The sequence below is a fragment of the Pyrgilauda ruficollis genome, unplaced genomic scaffold (assembly GCF_017590135.1).
Source record: "Pyrgilauda ruficollis isolate IOZ18807 unplaced genomic scaffold, ASM1759013v1 scaffold123, whole genome shotgun sequence".
Taxonomy (NCBI): domain Eukaryota; kingdom Metazoa; phylum Chordata; class Aves; order Passeriformes; family Passeridae; genus Pyrgilauda; species Pyrgilauda ruficollis.
Window position 1 is genome coordinate 304,982 of NW_024510655.1, and position 21,729 is coordinate 326,710.

At 41.3% G+C, this 21,729-nt stretch overlaps 1 protein-coding gene across 6 annotated transcripts in view; it reads right to left on the bottom strand.

The window, feature by feature from the left end:
* NDRG3 (NDRG family member 3) overlaps nucleotides 1-21,729 on the bottom strand; it is a 61,285-nt gene that overhangs the window by 36,099 nt on the left and 3,457 nt on the right. For 2 of the 6 annotated variants that reach the window (XM_041490465.1, XM_041490471.1), the window contains exon 2: nucleotides 9,317-9,398. The exons of 3 other annotated variants lie outside the window; for them this stretch is intronic. The gene's annotated coding sequence lies outside the window, so the exon portion shown is untranslated. Of the gene's footprint in view, nucleotides 1-7,555; nucleotides 7,579-9,316; nucleotides 9,399-21,729 lie in introns of those variants that run through there. One more of the 6 variants, XM_041490466.1, reaches the window with a different exon arrangement.

Below are 21,729 nucleotides of genomic sequence, written 5' to 3' on the forward strand. Positions count from 1 at the left end.
CTGTCTCAAGGGAAGGGAGTTCTCTAGGGCAAGCTGCTGTTAGCCATAATGAGCAATATGTGCTGCCCCTTCCTTAAAGCAAGATGGACAGCAACAAAAAAGGGCTGCTCATTTAGATGCTGAGATTTATGTGAAACTTCCTTGAGACAGGAGAAACAACCTTCCTTAACACCAGCTGGGTTCAAACAGGTGTGACCACCTCTGTAGGGAAGTTTGCAGAAGAGTAAGAGACTTGCTTTGCAGAGAGCCTGCAGCACAGTGAGCCTGCAAAGCTGCTCAGCTCACAGCACATTCTCACCCAGAAATAATTACAAAGGGTCCCTCCAGTGGGGCCCAAATACTGAGGTGAGCCAGGAAGTCACTGACAGCTGCTCAGCTGAGAGCAAAATCACACAGAAAGATTAAACCTGCACAGCCTCAGATGGCGGATTTTTTTCTAAACATTTAGATTCTATATTTATTAACCTGGCTTGTAAAGTTTTTTGGAAACTTTTTGAAGGAAAAGACACCTGGGGTCACCATCACTCCCTGCAAGCAGCTTTTTTAGCTTGCTGAACCAGCTCTTCCTAATCCCCTCACTGGTGAGCTCTCCAGAAAATGGCTGACACAGCCTCAGGACTTCATTTTAATCTGGTCAGAGGGTATTCCATTGGCAGATGTGCGTACTTTTCTCTTCCCAAGATCTTAGCAAGCTCAGTGTGATTGCCCTAGATTAAATCTGGGTAATTTCTCATTGCAGCATAAAATCTACTAGCTCTATATGACTACTTGCCACAACTTCACCTGAGCACTCTGCTATGCCAACAGCAACATGTGTTTTGGCTTGAAACATGGCAAATGGGCACATTTGAGTAAAAAAAAAAAGCCTCAAAAATTCTCAAAAGAGGATGCTTTGTAGTAGAGAGACCTTTGTAGAGCACACCTCCAAGTGCAGAGACAAAGGAAAGGGTGGGATATTGGTGAGCTGAGCTCTCCTCTTTTCCAACCACACTAAAGACTCCTTGCAAAATCTCTGCAGACTTGTCTGCCCAGGAGCCAATTTTCTCCCTCCATTCCTCCTGTTATTTAAAGAGACAAACATGTCATTTCACAAGCTGAAAGCAAGTTTAAAATACCACAACAAAGCAGCATAAATATTCATAACACTGAAAAGATTTTTGTAGAAGTCAGGCCACAGGCAAAGCAAAAAAATCCATGTATAAATCATAATTTTTTTCCTATAAATGGCCCAGTACCACCTGCTTTGCAAGTATTCCTCTTGCCTCTATTTATATATTACTATAAATACACTCAAATCCCCCAACTGAAACTATCTATCCCTTTCCAAAGGTTTCCTAAAGGCTAAAGTAGATTCTATGTTCTTTCAAAACCAGTAAGACAAGAACCAGAAAAGATGTGGTGAATTATTAAGCACAGAGATTAGAATCAGGGCAGAAGACAGAAGGCTACAAAAAAACAAGGCAGGCGAGCCCCAGAAAGAAACCATCTACCTATAAATAAGATCTTAAATATGTGTTTGCATGTTTACTCTAACACAAGGCTGCTCTCAATTTACATCATTTCAATATACAAAGAAAGAAACGGGAGTTAAGTTCAGTAGTCAAGGGCATGAGTACTACAGGCTGGACCCACCAAGAGCTGTGGTATCTGTAGGTTCTGAGGCTCTGCTTTCTGGTCATTGAAGCTCCGGCACAACTGCTTCCTGCAGGGTTAGGACTTGCAAGAGCTAGAGCTGCATCTTGAATTCAAATCTATTTTCTTATGGAGGTACAATCTCTCCACACTGTTTAGGAACTCAGTGCAACAAAACCTTGCATTCAGAGGCTTAAAATTACTGGGTTTTCACCTCAATTTGACTATGGCTTATAATGTGTCACCTCCATAGCCACTTACACTCTTACTTTGTATATTAACCACACTGAGGCAAAATCACACCCATCAGTTGTCAAGCTATGCTACAAAACATGGCATTAAATGTACCTAAACTTATGCTATCTCATTTGGCAGAAAACAGAGGCAAGCTGAAGAAGCTCCTCTCTAGGGACTCACAGCCATGACAATCTGGGTAAGGTTCCAGAGAACCACTCCCTGACAAGCCAGCTACATCTAAGATGGAAAGCTGAATTGTTGCTCCCAGGTACGCAAATGCAGATGGAAACAAACCCACAATTTACAGCCCATGCCAAAACCAAAAAACACTATCAATGGTCCGCAGGTTTACTGCTCAGGCATGTATTTCTTGAGCCATTTTGCTGTGTAACTCTCCACTGCAACTTCTCCCTTTCTTTATAAGAGGATTCCCACTTCCTGTGCCTCCTGCGTTGCTCTCCCACAGATGGGAAAACCAGCTGCCTGCCAGGGCTCCTCAGCCTGCCAGGCAGACCACAGTCTTGGCATATAGATCGTAGTATTGCATTTTATTTCAACGGTGTGCTCTGTCTCACCCCCCAAAATGTATGGTATATTCTAAGCCTGTGGTCCTGCCCTGAACCACCATGTACCTGTAATCCCACTGGCCCGAGTCTGATTCCGCGCCCACTTCAATCTCCCTCTCAAGCTGTGCTAGTGAGCCCAGTCGCTCTCTTAGCCTTTTCCCTCTCTTAGCCTTTTCCCTCTCTTAGCCTTCCTCCCCTCTTGGCCCTCTCCCCCTCCCTCCCCCTTTTCCCTTTCCCCTCAGTAGCCATGCTGTTCCCAGGGATGGGACCCCCAATAAACCCTCATCTAACCAGCACCCCCAGAAGCCGTGTGGAGTCTCCATGCCTGCCCGCTGCTGCCAGCCAACTCACAGCCTTGGGGGCCCTCCGGGGACACCCCAGGGTGCCTGCCCCCAAAACGAACCACACCAATAGATCTCAGCTAATTTTCATTAATGGGCCTTGAGACCCTTGGGCATTCCTGGTTTGTTGCTCCTCTGCTCTGAGCAAGCCTCTGGACAGCTTTGTGCTTCCCCAAACCTGCACAGGCTACTCTGTTTTCTATACTAAAATGCTGGCTGACATGGTAAACTTCCAGAGAAACAGGGAAAGGGCCTAAATTCAGTTTCAAAATATTTTCCAAGGCTGCTCACTTTGCATTCCAGCTCATGTGTGTCTTTTTGGAACTGTGCCACATGGTGCTCCACCTCCAAGATGAACTGCGTGCCTACAGAAAGAAATTGTGTTCTGCTTCACCAGTGCAGTCCCAGGTTCCGCTGTTGCCAAAATGATTTTTGCTTTTATATTTCCTTCATATATATTTGTATCTCTGTAGATTATTGTTGCATAGTTATACAGTTCCTAACTAACTAGAGTACCCCTCCCTACCCTGACAGGCAAAAATACAAAACACATTCCAAAGGCTCCAAGCCCTGGGGGCCCAAGGTTAGACTCTCTGGGAGCCAAGGTTGAAACCAGCTCTTCCAGATACATTTTCATAAACAAAGTTTAGTTCTTATCTAAGGAGGGGGAGAAATCAGAAAAGGGTAGAACCAGGGAGGAATTACCTCATCACTTGTGCTTCTAATTAGGGATTCTTTTCAATTATGCTAATTTGCTAAACTTACAAAGCTGTATTCATCCTATGTGGGGGTTGGTATTTTTCCATATCTGCCCCTGGAAGCCCCCAGTAAAGACCAGTATATTACCTCCTATTCTAATATTGTCTCAAAAGTGTTTTGTTTTATTCCTAGCTCTTTAAGGCATCACTGCACTTGAGCAAAGCAACAGCAGCTTCCTAAGCCATGATTTTATGTCCCTGGAATCTGAGCTACACCTAGGACACAAATGTCAGCTGGTGCATATAATTTCTATATTATTTAAACAAGACCCTACATTTAACAATGGTTTTGTAAAGAAAAGGTCTGTGCCTAGCTTTTCATTAATTCTGGATGAATCCAGTTTTAATTAAAAGCAATATCATACTGCTATGGGTAACAGGCAGTATGGGAACAGTGTCAGCAAGCAGGACACAGTTCCTGCTGATTGCCTGAATTAACAGGCATTGACTATAGGGCTGATTAAGCAAGAATGCTCCAAAAGTCTTTGAAGTGTTTTACATTACCTGGACCAGTGCCCATGAAAACACTGAACTATGCTGAGCTACCCCCTATACAGGACAGTCCAAGAAGTTTTAGAGTGGTGACACCCAGGGTATAAACTGGAATGAGAAATTTCTGTGATGAAAACTGTGCAAATTATTGCCTTTGAAACAGAGTCTCTTCTGATCACAGTATCCCTTTTAAATGGTTTTGCCAATGAGCTGTGACGTTACCAGCAGTCATTACTACGTCACAGTTTCGGAGACAGGCACACGACTGAGCACACCAAAGGGCACGCGACAACAGCCAAGATTTGCTGATGGACACCTCTTTTTACAGGGGGTTCAAAATTCCCAAGCTGAACGTCTGATTGGTCAAGATCCCACTGGCCAATGACATGTCTGCACTCAGGGCTGAATGGGATTGGCTGGGGTCCCCAGCTCGAGTTCCAATCTAACCTACCATTGCCTCATCCAGGGTCTTATTTACCTCCATAACAAACTAGGCTAGCCAAATTGGGTTTGTTATGGCCAAATTTATCTGCTCAGCTTTGGAGCAGCTGTAGCTGTGACAAGTCACGTTACTCACGTGATGTTCTAAGTCCTTTCCTGCCCAGTGGCATCACACTAAAGCAACACTGGTGTTACCCCGTGTCAGAGCTCACACAGCTCAGACTAAACTACAGAGCCCTTCTTGCCAGTTTCATGGTGAAGGACATGTTCAAACGGATCTGTTCCAAGATGCTTTCACAGGTACTGGGTTAACTACTTCCACTAGCCCTGTAGTTCAGGAGGTCCCACCCAGGCACTGGTGAGGGCTCTTGAGGGTTTTGGCTAGATGTTTGTCCAAATCAAAACAATCAGCACTGTCACCATCAAGAAATCCACAGCACCTCCTCCTCCTGCCATCTCCTCCCTGTCCTGTGTCCCCATCCTTCAGCACTCACTCTGTGAGCTGAACTCAATTGCTCCCCAGCACACACCCACCCATGGCAAGTAGGGAAAATGTTGTCTTCAGCGGGAATATGCTTTTAAGCAGCTTATGATGAAATCTGACTGCTTTCCCCCAGATCCTTCAGTTTCCTCTGCAGTTTTATTTTCAAGCTTGTTCCTGCTTCATTTCAGCCATACTTCCTACTAATCGACTGTGTTTTCACACTTTAAGTGAAAGAAATTAATCAAATGTTGCATTGAGCAAAGTAAAGCATTCCAGAGCAAGGTGGAAATCTGTTTAAATGAGATTTGAGCAATGATTTTTATCATTAAATACAACATTTCAATTTACTGAAATTTAATGCTGATTTTGCATTTTATTTATCTTACTGAAAAGGTTGCATTTTCACAGGTTACTAAACATTAAATTGCAGTTAGGTTAGATGGGGCTTGGAACAACTTCATCTAGTGGAAGGTGGACTTAAAAGGCCCTTTCAAGGCAAACCATTCCATAATATAACCATTCCACCAAACTGAGCCTTCTTGCTGTCTGTGAGGAACCGGTATTTAAATTAATGTATAGCTAAAAAAAGAATTAGACCTCAGTTTTCATATTTTCTAATGCAATTTTGATTGATATTTTTTAGTTAGTTTGTGTGGGGTGCTATTGGGACAGAAGAAAAATATTGAAATCAAATGCATAAGAAAAAAATTGTAGAGACATTTTTACTTAAACTTTGTGTTCACCCAAATATATAAATTGTACAACCTAAACCAAATGTAGTAATGTGTTCACTGGTGAAGGTGATCTCTTGGCATGAACAGTGTAATATATATATATATATATACACACATACACACACAAATATACGTGCAGTCTGGATAAACCAAACCTAAAAATCATCACAGACATGTGCAAAGTTCAGGAAGAACAAAGAGTTCTGCTCCTCAGCAGCTAAGAAGACACAAATGCTTCTGGTTCAGCTCATTCAGGTAAAGAAGAGCTGAAAGGCTGTACATATACATGTACTGCCTTTCACTGTGCTGTACATGTATGTACATCTAAATCACTTCTAGTGTCTTTGCGGCTTTTCTTCTTCACTCAAACTTGAAAAAAAATTATTTTGGCCATCAGAAAGTAGTATACTTCCAGGCAAAAGCTGATTGAACACTTCAACAGCTCCAATTCTAAGTTATCCACCATGGTGGACATGGAAAAGTCCATACGTTTTAGCACAGCAAATACATATTGTTCAATATCAAATATTGATGGTTAATAAGAATATCAAAGTACACAGAAGACAGACATAAGTCTCGGATGCAGTTTCACTATCTTAATCTGTTCCAGCTGCAGGCTGCTTGCAAAAGGGGCGTTCACAGGACTGACACAAATTTTAAGACCACATTGTATGAAAAACAAATTACTAAAATAAGATTTTTATTATATGCTTCTTCTTAATTTACCAAATAATCCTCTTATGCATGTAGTACTGCTCCTTGAGCTTCTCAGAACAAGCTCTTTCCTTTTTGGCCCAACCTGTGTCATTGAAGGACAACCTTCTCAAGTATCGGTGCCATTACTTCAGACTCATTGCGACTGCCACACAGCTGTTCCTTCCATAATTTCCAGTCTGTGAATTTGCTTCCAAGCAGAACACATCCTTGTATATGTCAGGCTGAATTGCGTGTCCCTCTTGAGGAAGCTGGCCAGGAGAGGCAACTTCACTTAGCACAGTTAAAAACAGTAATGGATACAGGACAGACAATTCAGGACCAATTCAGGAGGTAATTTCATTACTCATTTAAAACAATTGTGAGTTTCTGCCAAAAGGGATGCTCCTGTCCTCCCTCCCTACACCAGACAGAACTTCCTACCTCTCCTTCCCTTGCACCAGGCTGATGATTATGCTGTAACATGGCAAATCAGATCTCTTTACTCTCTCCCTCATGTGTTTTTTCCAGGGCTACCACCTTTCATTTGGATGAGTGAACTGACTGATGAAAAGGCTTCTTGTGTGCCATCTTTTTTTCTAAATCTGTCCAGTATCTCGATTTGAGGTTGGATTGTAAGAAACCACGTGTCTGGGCAGCGTTAACTCTTCAGCTGCATCAGGGAGCAGATAATGTACGTGCTCAGGACACTGCCGAATGATATGCAGGGGCCTGCACTTAGCTTCAGGATATGATAAATCTAATCCATCTAGAGTGTATACAGAACACAGGACAGAACTCTAATATTGTCAATTTGCCTTGTTGCCTTGTTGTTGGGTATTATTTCAGGACATACAGAGAAACTAGAGTTTCACCTCACAGCCTCTGAAAGAAAACCCAGACCCTTAAGCTCTCTCCTTTGCTCTGTCCCCTTGCCAGGACCAAAACACTGCCTGGGGTCTGGCAGGCTTGACTGCAACATGAGCAGGTGTAATGCAGACTTTTTGCCAGGCCAGCTTTCTGCTGGCTTAGTGAGCTGAAAGAGTCACATAAACATTAGAACCAACTCATGTAATGAGGATCAGACATGTAGTGACCTCTGGAACTGCCTCCACATCCTGCAGTCTAAGTTGAGGATCACGTACAAAAGGGTAGGGAAATATAATCACAAACTCACCAGAGTCTTCATGGTGCTCTGTGGATACAAGGGACTAGGGCTATAAATGAACACACAGTACACATCAGCATGGACCTTCATGTTGTAAGTTTCTGAAATGGATAGAAGTCTTTTGATAAACCAGGTAATAATGTCTTACTTCACAGAAGGTAGAAACACCCCTTGAAGTGCTCAAGTTCAGGTTGGATGAGGCTTTGAGCAACCTGGTCTAGTGGAAGGTGTCCCTGCCCATGGCACAGGGGTTGAAATGAGGTATTTGAGGTCCCTTCCAACCTAAACCAGTCTGTGATTCTGTGATGCAGCAATGGACCACATTTTCTTTCAGCCACTGTAAGCATCCTCCCTTACAAATTACAGGGACAGTTTGCAAACACCTGCATAAATACAATAGAGACATAGGACAGAAAGCACCAGGTACTTAAGCCAACCATCACTCATAAGAATGATTTGTGTTTGAAGTCAAGTTATAAAGCTGCATATAAAGCAAATACCTAAAATACCATTAGAAGGCAAGTGATGTTTTTCACAGGACTAAGAATGCTTTTCTGCAAGCAGCTGGAAGCCAAAGGCAGATGGCACTCTGTACCAAACATGCCTTCCCAAATTTTGTCAGATAGGTCTAAGAAGGAAACTGACCTACTCACCAGGTTCCATGTTCACCCAAACCAAATTTGCTCTCTACAGATTTCCAGTGGATGTTCTTGGTTCTGGCTCTTATGGGCTGAACTCTTCCTGCAAAAGCTCTAGTCATTACTGCCTGAGATCTGCAAAAGTCCAGCAGGCACATCCTCCTATACTTGTAAGATCCAAGCCCTTGCCTTCCTAAAATGCTAACAGAACTTCTGTTTCCCTTTTTCTCCATCCTTCTTTCCCTCCCTTTCCTCATTCACCCCCACACCAATTCCTGTTAAAATCTGAGTGATCAAAATCAGAAATCGAAGCTATCTACTGTGTGCACTGAACTGGGTAAACAAGTCATACCAAAAAAAGAGCAGTTTTTAGAAAGGTAAGGTGAATCTGTATAGCTTTTGCTTGCTAGATCAACTCAGAGTTTAGTTTTCATTAAGAAGAAACAGTGCAAGTTAAGGCGGTTCCTTTTAAGTGAAATGCAGTTTGGTACATTTGGGATATAACAAACATTCACAAGCTTAAGACAGTTTCACATCACATATCTTATGATGGAAATCCATGATCCCAAGGGCAACTGCCAACTAGGACACGCAGTTATTGTAAACAGACCCCTGAAGATGTTAAACCACACAGATTTTACTTGTTTCAAAACAAATTGAAGATCTCAATACAATCTATGTAGTTCTAATACTCTAGTCCTGAATAAAGGTGGACCATCACGTAGGTTTCACGTTTAACCCCTCCGTGTTTAGAAAGACTGGTTACAGCAGAGCAGCTCCCGATTTCATTCCCTAGAAATCGGCATGAGATGAGGATGTACCACACCAAAGCAACAGTGAAGGAAAAAGCTAACTACACCAAAGTCTAAAACTAGTTCCTCAATTAAGAATTAAGAGGAAGTTTCACAGAAGCCTGCTCACAGCCTCTTTTGCAGGTAAGGACAGCACAGCAGGAACATGGCAAGGTTTCTGTTTATGGGACCTGGATGCAATTGCAGAACCATGGAGGCTGGAAGAGGTTTCTGGAGGAGCAATTACCCTCCAAGCAAGAGTAATTTCAAAGCTGGATCCAGTTGTTCAGGGCCTTACACATTTTCAAATCTCTAAGGATGTAGATTCTAGCATTACATACCATTCTCATTGCAAAAGTAGTTTCCTTTTATCCAATGGGAATTTCCTTTGCTGCAAGTGGTATAATCAATGAGATTTTTAACCTGAAAATATCACAGAATAAAAAGAAAAATGAAAATGAACACATCAGAAGAATTTAAAAATTCCCTTTCTAAAACTTTTTATAATGAATAAGGAGTCAACTCAGATACTTCACATTAAAGGCATAGTTGGAGCAGAAATTAATTTCCTGGTAAATTTTTCAGGGCAGATGTTAATATATCAAAATAACAGGCTTAATATTAAATTGATTGCCAACTCTGAAAAATGTTCAGTACTTTCCAGGAAAAGAACATGTGAAGAACTGTGCAAGATGAGTAGTGTATCATCCAGTCTGATTCAGTTCAAGAGCAAATGTCTAGGATATGGCAAAAGAAGAGCACCTGACAGTAATTCCCCTTTGCTTGTACATCCATCTGTACTTCAGGCAGCATCTGTCTCTCCTGAGTCCTGTAGAAGCTTCTTCCCCAGTGCACTGAAACAGTGCTGCTCCTTGTGAACACAGAAGTTATTTATTCTCACACTTTGTGCTGCAGAAAAACAGTAAGACAGCCTCACCCATGAAATTTGTGATGCCTTCCTTGAGTCACAAGAATTATCAAGAGCTTGACCTATTATATACAGAATACTCTTTCACCCTGCTATTACAAAAATCCCCCAAAATATGCAATATAAAGTAACACACTCTGAAGTCTTTATCAAAAACTCTTTCTGACAGACCATTGAAACAGCTCCGAGTGGTCACAACTCCCATTGCCCACACATGCTGTCCAGAGAAGGAACTTTCCAATGCTCTTGGCAAATAGCAAGGATAAGAACATCAGCCTCAACCATAAAAAAGCCTGACAAAACATTCTCTAAAGACAGGCTGGCTTGCCAACACTCACCTGGAGAGAAAATATCAAATACTTTTACTTGGTGTAGTATTTCCTTTCCGTAATATTACTTGCACATTTCTCCCATATTAACCTTTAAGCAGAATTTAAGCTGATGCAGACATCTCAGACATAAAATTAAAGCCCTAGTTACTTCTGTATTGAATTTATTTACTCCAACATTACTCTTTTTTCCCTCCCTTTCCAAGCTTCATTGCCATATCCTTTTGGAAAATGGCAGCTGTATTACATACCCCATGTCCAGTATTGCAGTGTTATAGTTGGGGTTTCTAAAAAAATCCTCAGAAAATATTTAAAATCTTCTGAAGAAAGGCAGCCATACAGACGTAATGGCAGATGTAAGAAAAACAGTATTAGTCAGGTGAGTTGTGGTACAATCAGGTGCCAAACCCAATTGTAAAGAGTATCACATTTGTTTAAGCCACCATGAGGGAACCAAAGCATGGGTACTCTTTTGATCCTCATCCACAGCAATTTCAGCTAATGAGCTTTAGCTGACTAGTGGAGAGGTCTGAAAGCACCCACGGAGCACAGGATTTAGTTATCCATGAAACCTCAGTAATACAATTACTCTGGAACAATAACACTTTAAAAGTAAAATGATAGTAACTCACCTTACCGCTGAACATTTCCTCAGCACCTCAAGAGTCAGATTGAGTCTTGGGCACAGCCGTGCCCTGCTCAGGAGCAAGGTGTCCCCAAGGAGACATAAGGTCCTTGGGACAACATGCTAACACAAGCTACCATGAGGGGTTAGCTCAGCAATACCAGAAGACTGCACCACTCCACTCCCTACTCTTTCAAACTCCAAATATCTCAAGGATTTGCAAATCAAGGTCATAGCTTTTATTTAATGAACTGGAAATAATGACATGCTTCTGTGACTAGATGCCCTTCTGCAGGTCAGGAGCAGAGGTTAAACACAACTCAAAAGCACAGGTCACTTGAGTAGTTCATGAGTTTAAGTTAGTGAAGTTTGTCTTTACAATTCACTAAATAAATGTTTAGCAAGGTGCTAAATCGGCCTAAAACTGCAAGAAATTAATTCTGCCAATAAATATGCAAACAAAACAAAGCACAGGTGACAAACCACAAATAAATAGTGAGACATAAACTTTAAGGAATTTAGAGATTTTAGAGGAGCTAAGATTTTAGTTAGAGATAAGCTTTACTGGAATTAATTAAAATAAATGGGTAGGCCTTGATGAAGTTAGGAGTTAGTGGTTAACTAATAATTGATTGCTTGTCAACACAATGCTCAGTTAGCTGGGTTTGTAATGAAGAATATAGAAACTGACAAATAGCTTTTAGGAACATGAGACAATTGGGGGCCTCCTCTGTTCTGAAACCAATTGAAGACAGGGAATGGGAGTTCTACCAAGGGTTCATTTGTCATATTTGCATTGAAAAGGTAGAAAGGGCAGAATGAGGAAGACTTCATTTACTTCCTCATTTTGGGACCCCTCCCCATGAAGGGGACCACCGACCCATTTCAAGGAACAAACTACGCATGCTTAATAGCTTTTGAACTAATTAGCATACGAAGCAGGGAATGGGATGTACCAGAGTTGTGAATATGTATTTGTATTTTGGGTATTCAATACTTGTGTAGATAAAAGGACTCTGTAATCACTTGTAAATTGATGTGTGTATTTGGGAGTTATCCCACATGCTGCCCAGCGTCACAATAAACATACACGTTCTAACTTTAAACTGTTAGAGAGTTTTTGTCCGTCACAGTGGGATATTGGTACTAGATCAATACCCATATTTTTTTTAATAAATCAATAGTACCTGTACACTGAAGCCATATCCAGTTTCCACTAATCCAAAACCACCTGCTTTTCTAACTCCTGTGGAGCAATCGGAAAACAACGCTATTGCTACTGGTTGGTATTTTAATGTCGTATTATTTCTGTAGTAGAAGCAGCTGGAACTACCACCACAGCACAAAAAAGTGCCACCATCCCAGCTAATGGTCAGACAAAGCGGGTATATTAGGTCTTGCTGTCACAGACATTTTAATACTCCAATCCCAACCTGAAAACACCAGACGCAAGGCAAGGCTGCATGTCCTGAGCTGCAGGAACTGTATTTGACTTTGGTATTTCTTGACTTGACCAGGTATTTCTATTACAATATTTTGTTGAGAAGTTGTACTGATTTTCCCAATGAAAATTGATCAGAGGGGCCATTTTAGCCTGCCAGGCTGCATATACCTACTCCACCGTTTGAAAGGATTTCTCTTGTGCACAGAGCTCTAGAGCTAAGCTTACAAAGCCCCATGAACAGCATTCTGATGAAGTGTTAACTGCAGTATAAATCAGCTTAAATCCAGGGAATTGTTCCAACAGATTAAACATTTGATGCCAAAGAGAAAGGAGGAGGTTCTGCTCCCATTTTAGAAATATCTTACTTTGTTTTGAGCCTGCAACCCACTATTTCCATTTGGTGGTCTTAGTTTTTTTATCAAAAGAGACAGTGAATAATGGGTTCACATACATGCCATGCTGCTAAGACTGTACTTCCATCATATCCTCTTCAAAGGCATCTTTTTGAAACTGAAGAGCTTTGATCTATTTATCATTCTTTACAAGGAATTCATTACACACCTTTGATCATTCACATCACCCTTTTCAGAATCTCTCCCAGTTTCACCGGGTCTTTGAGAGCGATGGAACTAGAACTCATGCAGCACTCACAACACAGCTGCACTGTGAGCTTACACACCACTGTTTCCTAGTTTGATCACTATTATTTTTCCACAAGCACCTAAGCCTCAATTTGCTTTTCTAAACAATGAGATATTTTGATAGAGCTGCTTATTATAAACCCCAGTTCTGCCTCTGACTGGAAAAGCAATTCAGAGCTCCTCACTGTACACATACAGTGGGGGCTGTTGTCCAGCTGCATTACTTCACTGATTAATTTAAAATGCTACTCTATCACTTAGTGCCACAGGATTTTTTTCATGTTTCCTCAGAGCTAACTATGATAATGTAAGCTTATTGATACAAATCAATGTCACCTGTCTTCAGCTTCTTTTTCTAACTTTGACTTCTCTGTGCTTTTGGCTTCCACATCACCCTCTGGCAATGGTTAATATTGTGAAAACATTGTATAAAATAGATCTTCCATCTGTCTGATTTATAGCTATATTTTTATTGGATGTCCCAATAGTCCTCATGGTCTCAGAAATGCCAGTTATTATTCGCTCACCTCCTGCACCAGTCACCCTTTCATAAAGCTTTATTACTTTCCTTTGCCCTCCCAGTGGCTTCCTTCTGAGGTGCAAAGTCCTAAACCATTTAATGTCTCCTCCTCTCTTCTAATTCCATGCCTTTGCTCTCTCATCACCTCTCTCTCTCTCTCTCTCTTTTCTAGTTCTCTTATACTCAAGAGTTTGCCAGATTATGCTGATAATGAGCTCCAGTGTTGATTATTCATATGATTTTACTGCTTTATAGGACTTCCTCAGGGAGATATGTCAGTTTCTCTTTGGAAGTGTGCCTTAATGCTGCCACAAACCTTCATAAATGTTTATGCAACCTTTGACATAATGCCCTGCTTCCCCCACCACTTCCAGATTTGGGAATTTCATTAAAAATATTTTATTACATAATTTTAAATCTAATGCTCATACACTTCTCTCTTGACCTCAAGCTGACTACAATTTTTTTTTTTTAATTAGCCCTTTTATGTACATTCGCTCCATTCGTTTATGAGCTACACTAGGAGCTGCAAAGAGGAAAAGTGTCCATCCACTGCAGAGAAATTCTACACTCCTCTCCTTGTCCAAGAGCTTTTACGAAATGAAGGGTGCCGAGGGAATCACCACAGGTGCAGGCATTCATTTCTTTTCAAAAGAATGGCTTGATCTGGTTTAGTTGAGTAAGTTCATCATGATCTCTTTCTAGGCTGTACTCTTGGTCTTCTTGGATCCTTCAGGCAATGCTTCTTATGTCAATATTACTCAATACAGTGAAGTCAGAGATCAGTTTCTTTGATCTATCTGAACCTCCTGTTTAGCACAGGAACACAAATTTTTTTCCACAATTCCTTCACCAAACCACACATTGGGATTAAGTAGTCTTGTTTCTCTTGGTATCTTTTGAGTCAGCATGAAATTACTTAGCATTTAATGAAGGGACCAACAATTTCCACTGCAGCCCAATACAGTGACACCTGATACACTCCTGATAAATATGCACCTCAGCTACAGATTAAATGTTTTGATTTTCCTCCAAATGAAGACATAGTCAGGGGAGAAACCAAGAAAGAGGTAAAAGCTCCAAGGCTACTTCTCCTGCAATGCCTCTGCAGCCAGTTTGGAGGAAAATAGAACCCTCACCCATCACTGATTGAAAGCTGTTTTCTACCTTCTACTATGCAATCAGCAGTAATAAAAGTCATGGCTCTTCATCTAGCCACTGCATGAGAGAGACAGCACTGCACCGCTCAACCAAGCTTCTTCCCAGACCGGGGGTGATGTGTTAATGCCGGTGCTCAGAGGAAGAAGCAGTAGCTGTCATTGTTAAGATGTGACTGTTCATCTCTTAAAAGTTAGGAGTATGCAGGAATGCCAGTAAAATAAGGATGGAACTTTCTAACAGCTGCTCAGAAACCACTGCAGGCTTTGTCTGTTTGGCCAGACAAGAGAAAGAAATCCCCCTCCTACTGCAACTGCACACAGGAGTTCAGAGGCACCAGAAGACACTGGGAGGAAGGCGCCTCTGCTCCCCACAACCTGGCTTGCCCTGTACCTCTGAGCCACACAGATTACTGAACCCTGCTGCAGGGAAACAGAGACCAAGGGCACAGAACAAGTCCCTTGATGGATGGAAAGGTAAGTGCCAGTCTTGAAAGCCGAGGTCCCAGACCCTGGAATCACTGCTGCTCAGAAACCTTGGTGTTTTCTTAAAAAACACAAAAGAAAATTTGAGTCTAGTGATTAAGAATAGGATAAAAATACTTCAGACTTCACTAAATGAAATGTTTAAAGATCAGGATTTAAACTCTGTGAGCTTTTCCTACTGAATACAAAGACTGTATTTGCTTAAGTCATTTTTAGGCCAACTAGGTGATTGATGATGGCTTCTGCATAAGCAGTTTATTTTAACACAGAGACAGGATAAAAATAGCAGCATAAGTGCCATATTTATAATCAGTCCATAGACCTGATCAGTTGAAAACTAGAGACCTGAGAAAACATTAATATATCACATCAGTGAATAAAACTATTGGAAAGCAAGACATCTGCATTACAACACTTCTCAGTTCACACAATTAATGCTCAGGTAACAAATTAAGCTTTCTGGTGCAGTGTGTTTCAAGCCATTCCAATTTTTTTCCCCAACAACTACTACCTACCAATGAGAGAAAGCAGAGAGATTCATGTTCTGGAAACTTCCCTAAATGGCTGAGTAATATGTGCCTAAACAGTTCTTATTTTATGAAAATGAAGTACTGACAGTATTTCTCCTGCATTTATACACAGTTTTAAATTCACATTTCTATTCTACTGTGAATTTCTTCAAAGCTTACTATACCATACAAGGGACTTGATCCTATTTCTTATTTCTTCCTTTTTTGAAAGAGAGCACAGGCTTCTCTGTCTGTTTTATTACTTTTATTGTTAAGAAACTCCTGTCTTTGTTAAAGAAAAATAAAACAAAGTAAAGAGGGGAAAAAGCAGTTATCATTTGTAAGGCCCAAGGAAAAACCTACATTACTCTTCTACTACTGACAAAAAAAGATAATATAATGCTCAGTGAATGTCTCCTCCATCTGTCTGAGAAATCCTATGCAGCACAATTTCCAAAGCTGACATTTGAAGGCTGTCTTGGGCTTGTTTTGCAACCTCAACAAAACATGGTTTTAAACAAGGAAAAAAGAAGAGGAAAGTTTTTTCCTTGGATCAGATGAGCTCTTGAGGACACTTCCCAAAGCTCAGCCCCAAGTGACACAAGCACTCATCTCACTGTCCCTTCCCAAAAGCTGCTTCTGCACTGCCTCCCAGAACTGCACACTCTCATCCGCTCTTCACTGCTGATGCTGGAATTCTTGCAGAAATTCTGCTCCCTTCAGGACATCACAGCTAATAATAAAAATAAAGGGGAAGTAACAGACTTCTTAAATGTTTCTAGAAGTCACTGTACTGCCAAGGAAAACAATGTTCAGTAAGGAAATATAATTTTCTAACACCTAAAACCACTGCCAGAAATGGAATGCATTCACGTGGAACAGGCACAGGACCCCCCTCCAGAGAAACCAACTGGTAAGCTCTGCAAATAGTTTTAAAGACATTTTTATACTGGTGTGAGTGTAGCATACATATAATTATAGTGGCCTAGAATTCCCTTTGAAAACACTTCATTTAGGCAATTACTACCAAATGTCACATCAAAAGCCATTTCTCCCAGTGTAAGCTCAATCACTCTCCAAAGGGCTTGATGGATTCATTATTCTTGTGAAGCTTCTGGAGTACACATGACCAGGCAGCTCTGGTGTTGACACTGTTGTTTCCCAGATCTCAAGAACTGCTCAAATACCTGGATACAGGACTGTCAAACTACCTAAAATTTGGAAACTGTTGGAAACAGTTGGAAACTGTTGCCAACATTCCTATGCATTTACAAAGTATTAATGAAGACATACTCAACATCAACAGGAAACCAACCAAACAAACAAACCAAAACCAGTAAAAAACATTTGGTTAAGAAAGGCACAAGAAGTCTTTGTTACTACTTTGTTCTTTCAGGCCAGAGAGGGACCAGAAAGGTGGTATGACCTTAAGACTGGAAAAGACCTCTAAGATCATTCAGTCCAACAATTAAAACACTAAATTATAAAAAAACTTCCATTTACTACCAAAGTATAGATATATCAGAAAGTAAGGCTTGGGCCAGGGCGGGGGTGGGAAGCAAGTATGACAGCATTTTTTATTCCTGCACTTCCACCTCTATGCTTCCCAGAATGCCACCACAGAATTTCAGAAGAACCAGGATGGTCCCCAGGGAAATCAGCTCGGCAAAGGTTTTTAACTTCCCCGCAGGTCTGGGGTGAGAACTGGTACCCTGGCTGAATGACAGGGAGTGCTGCAGAACTGTCAGCTACTTTTAAGGCAATTAACAGTAACACCTCTGAGTAACCATCACAGACCTGAGATGGCTCCTTCCCTTGGAGCACAGCCACAAAGAAATTAGTCAGCAATTACTGTGACAAAAGAGTCTGGTCACAGACCCTCTGACCACACGCAATACATCCAGACAAGCACATATTCAAACACCAGGACAACAAAAATCAACCTGGCCTTAAGTTAAATTTTTAAAAGCTTCTCCAACTGCAAGCATCACACTTCACAATTCCACATCAGTAACTCTTCTGCATGGTGGAAACAGGAGAAATGATCATGTTTTCTATTTTCTAAGATTTGAACTGCTGCTGAAGAGATCAGAGAAAAAGCTTTTGGAGAGCAGCAGAACTCGCACACACGGAGGTGCTTCCTGAAGCTTGGCTGGCAGCGGGAAATACTTTGAGTTGTTTGGGGCATTTTAGTAGAAGCTTAGAAAAACTTTGTGATCCCTTGAAATCACAGGCAACTTGTCTCTGGCTCCTGCCTCATGTGGTCAACCCCACAACTGAGTCCAGGGGCAGGATAGTCACGAGCTCCAAGTCTATTTAGAACACTTACAAATACAGAAATTAAGTGTCCAAAGGTATTGAATACCTGGGCAATGTTTCTGCTCAGTGAGGCCAAAAAAATACTTTAAACCTTTACTCTCTTATGTCAAGACTGCCCCCCATATGGCAACATCCCCAGGCTGGGGTACACTTGGATCTCTACAGCACACAGCCCATGTTGCTGCTCCTCTCTGCGGTGGAGGCCTTGCTTTTTTTTCAGTGCAGCAGTGGGGAAAAAAGAAAATTACACTTAAGCAGAGATGACCTGAACTACTCCATTAGCTCTTTTCTACAAACAAAGCTACAGCCCCCTCTGTGCTTCTGTATCTGCTGGAAAAGTCCAGCCCTTTTGCAACTTAGACATTTGTGCTGAAATCTTGACAATGACAGGTCAGTAACTGAAAAATGTCAGCTGAGAGCCCTAGATTATGCCAACTCTTCAGTTACAATAATTCAGTTCTATGGCACAGCAGCATGAATTAGCATGGTGCCCAACACTACCAAGTCATATTATGGCCAGGGACACAACCTAGGCTACGGCCCAGCACCACAGGCTAAGAAAGACAAGCCAAGGACTCACCAAGGAGACATCCTGATGGACAGTCTTCTAAGCAACCCCTTCCTTGTGTTTCTTACAACACCAAAGCAGCAGCTACAGTGGTGCCATGATATAGGCACTGCACAGTTTAAAATGCTGAATAATATCCCTCCTCTTAAAGCAATGTCCTCACTGTGAGCCAGCAGCCCTGCGGTCCCACAGCTCTGCTCTCAACCCCAAAGCAGTCCCGGACCCCCACAGGCACTGTGACCACGCTCCCCTGTGTGGGGATGGAGCAGAGAGGCCACTCACTGATCGGTGACCTCACAGACTGTTCAATAAACATGAATACCAGGAATACCTGCTGAGTGTTCCATCCACCTACTGCTAGAAGTAATAAAAAAAACTCACTGATTTTTTTTTCAATAATGAATGTTTCCAATTAACTACTTTAAAAATGTCAAGAAAGAATAGTTTTATTCTGTGGCTGAGTTAATCCACATGAAGATTTTCACCAAACTCTGTGTCTTTCTTTAGGTCAGCCAATGGATAAAGCCCAAATGCATTGTAAAATGAGAAAAAAAAATCTTCCCTGGCTTTCCTGGTAGCCATATGATATGTATTTGATAACCTTTTCATCCAAACTAAAGGAAAAAAGAAGTTTAATTTGTAACAAGGGCCATTTCTTTCTGGAAAACTGTATCAGAACAAACTACATAAGCAAAATAGCAAATGTAGAGCTCTTATACAATGATTAAAAACACTTCTTTGTCAACTGAGCATCCGTTCCTTGCCCAAGACTCCCAGCACTGTTGCATTAGTTCTCCACCAAGGCAGAGACAAACCACACAGCATGTGAGCTGGCAGAACAGAAAAGCAGACTTAAACCACTCCCCAAGTCACATCTTCTGCCATCTGGACACAAGCCCTCCTTTTCCAATCTGAGTCATAAAACTACACGCTTACACAAATCAAGTTTTTCTTTCTGCCTACAGAAAGGTAGAAATAACCTTCACAACCTGAACCCATTCCCCCAGATTTTATTGGCTAAGTAATAAATTTCAAAACTACCACAGCCAAAAGGAACTGTTAAAAACACAAACATCTAACTTCAGTTACCACATAACAACAGTCCAAAAAATCTCTCAGCAGAAAACTACATGTGTGACAACAGTACTGGAGAATCCAGGCAAATTTTCAAGAACAGATCTGAAAAATCAATTCAGAGAACAGAAATTTCATTAAAGACCTATGTCCTTTGTATTTAGAAAACTTAAATGCAAACAGACGCTAAATAATTCTAGAACACACTATAAGGGTATCAGTAGCAAAATTTGTGAATTTCCAGTTAAAGTATTTATGATGCTTATAAATAAAGTCCATATATAGGATAAAAAGTATTACTAGATCTTTACTAATTTACATAAATGCACTAAACCCCTTCCTTAATCACTGTCTTTGTTTAAGGAATTCCGAAGGCTAACCCAGGGTCAGACTGTTTATCTGCCTCAGCACAGCGAAACCATCCCAGACACAGACACAAAATCAACTGAATTAGGACCTAGGTGTAATTCATACACCAAACTGTGCTAATCTAACTACAGCATCAAATGGGACCATTTGAAATAGGAAGTGCATGCACAGACATACGGCCCCAGTCCAGACTGCAGTTCAGCCCATCAGGTCGCAGTTTCAATCAGCAGCAGCAAGCACAGATATGCACTTACCTGACTAAACTGATACTAATTAAACCCCCGCATGTGTATACTGCCAGTGCAACACCACTAAATCAGGACTAATTTGTAATTTGTTGGGCTCATTTTCAGTCCGAGCTGTTTGCAGACTGGGCTCTCTGGGCCAGCAGGAGTGTCGGGGGCGCAGGACTGCAGAGCCTCTCCCTGGGCAGCGCACACAGCAGGCAGAACTGCCACCCAGTCAACATCCAGACAACTTCAAAAACCCTGAGTGGGAAAGCCCCTGCCTGGACTGACATGGAGCTGAAAGCAGACCACAGAGGGTGGGCATAAGTGGTCAATTTTCCCAGGGAGAGAGACTGCAAGGAGCCTTTTGCAGCACTCTACTATACACTGTATTCATCAAGTCCGGAAAAAGGGGCAAGGAGCAGTGAAAGTCTCCTGAGGATACAAGCTATTCTGAGAGCAAAAAGAAAGGCTGGCTGAAGATCTCCAGAAAAACCCTCTGAGAGTAATAATGGAGAAATAAAACAACAGATTAAATTCAGCACAAATAAAGTTCCAGTCTGAAGACAAATTGTCCTTATTTCACATATAGAGTGGTGTGCTCCAAACTGATCATTAACATTCAGAAAATCTTGCTGGCGTCACAACAGATTGATTGAAGCATCCGTTCAAAGTCATTCAACGCACGAAAAAATAATGTTAGAAAATTATTAATAATAAAACTAACATATAAACATATAGAATGGCTACATCTTAAATCCTGGATGCAGTGCCTGATCCTTCATTTCAAGAGGACATAATGGAAAGGAAAATATTTTTTTAAAGGAAACAAGGTTTGAAAATACAAATGAGAAATAATCAATCAGGCTAGGGTTCTTCTGCCTGGAAACAGAGATTGCTGCAGTGACATAGAACAGAAACCTGTAAAATCATCAACTGAATGTAGAAGGCAAATTGAGATCAGTTCTTCTCTGTCCAAACAATACAAGAGCTAAGAGATAGGAAATGAAGCCAGCAGCTGTCAAGTTCAAAACAAAACAGAGGTAGTCAGCACCTACAAGGTGATTTTGTGCTCTGGAAAATCTCCCCTGGGATGTGGCAGTGCCTTACATTTAAGTGGATGGGAGACAGGCTACTTCACAGAAGAAAAATGCATTCATCATGAACTAAATAAAAGCAAACAACATCTACCTCTTGATATCCTACAAATGACAAGAGACAGGAGGGTCATCAGGCAAAGGTTTATATTACACATCCTGATCTTATGATCTTTTCTATTTGGTCACTGTTAGAAAAGAACAGTGTTCTTACATGACAAAAATCAATTACAACCTTTTTTGAACTCACTCAGCTTACTTACCTGGCAAAAGCTGATCTTCTGGGGAGATGAGGACACAGAGGGGCTAGATTAGTACTCTGATTATTCAGCAAACTGAACTGGATCAGGAAAACCTCCAGTAAATGCTGAAGATGGTACAAGAGAGAGCAAGAATATGTGACCACCCCTTTTGAACAGCAGCCAGTCTTTTGATCAATTTAAGATGTAACACACAGCTTC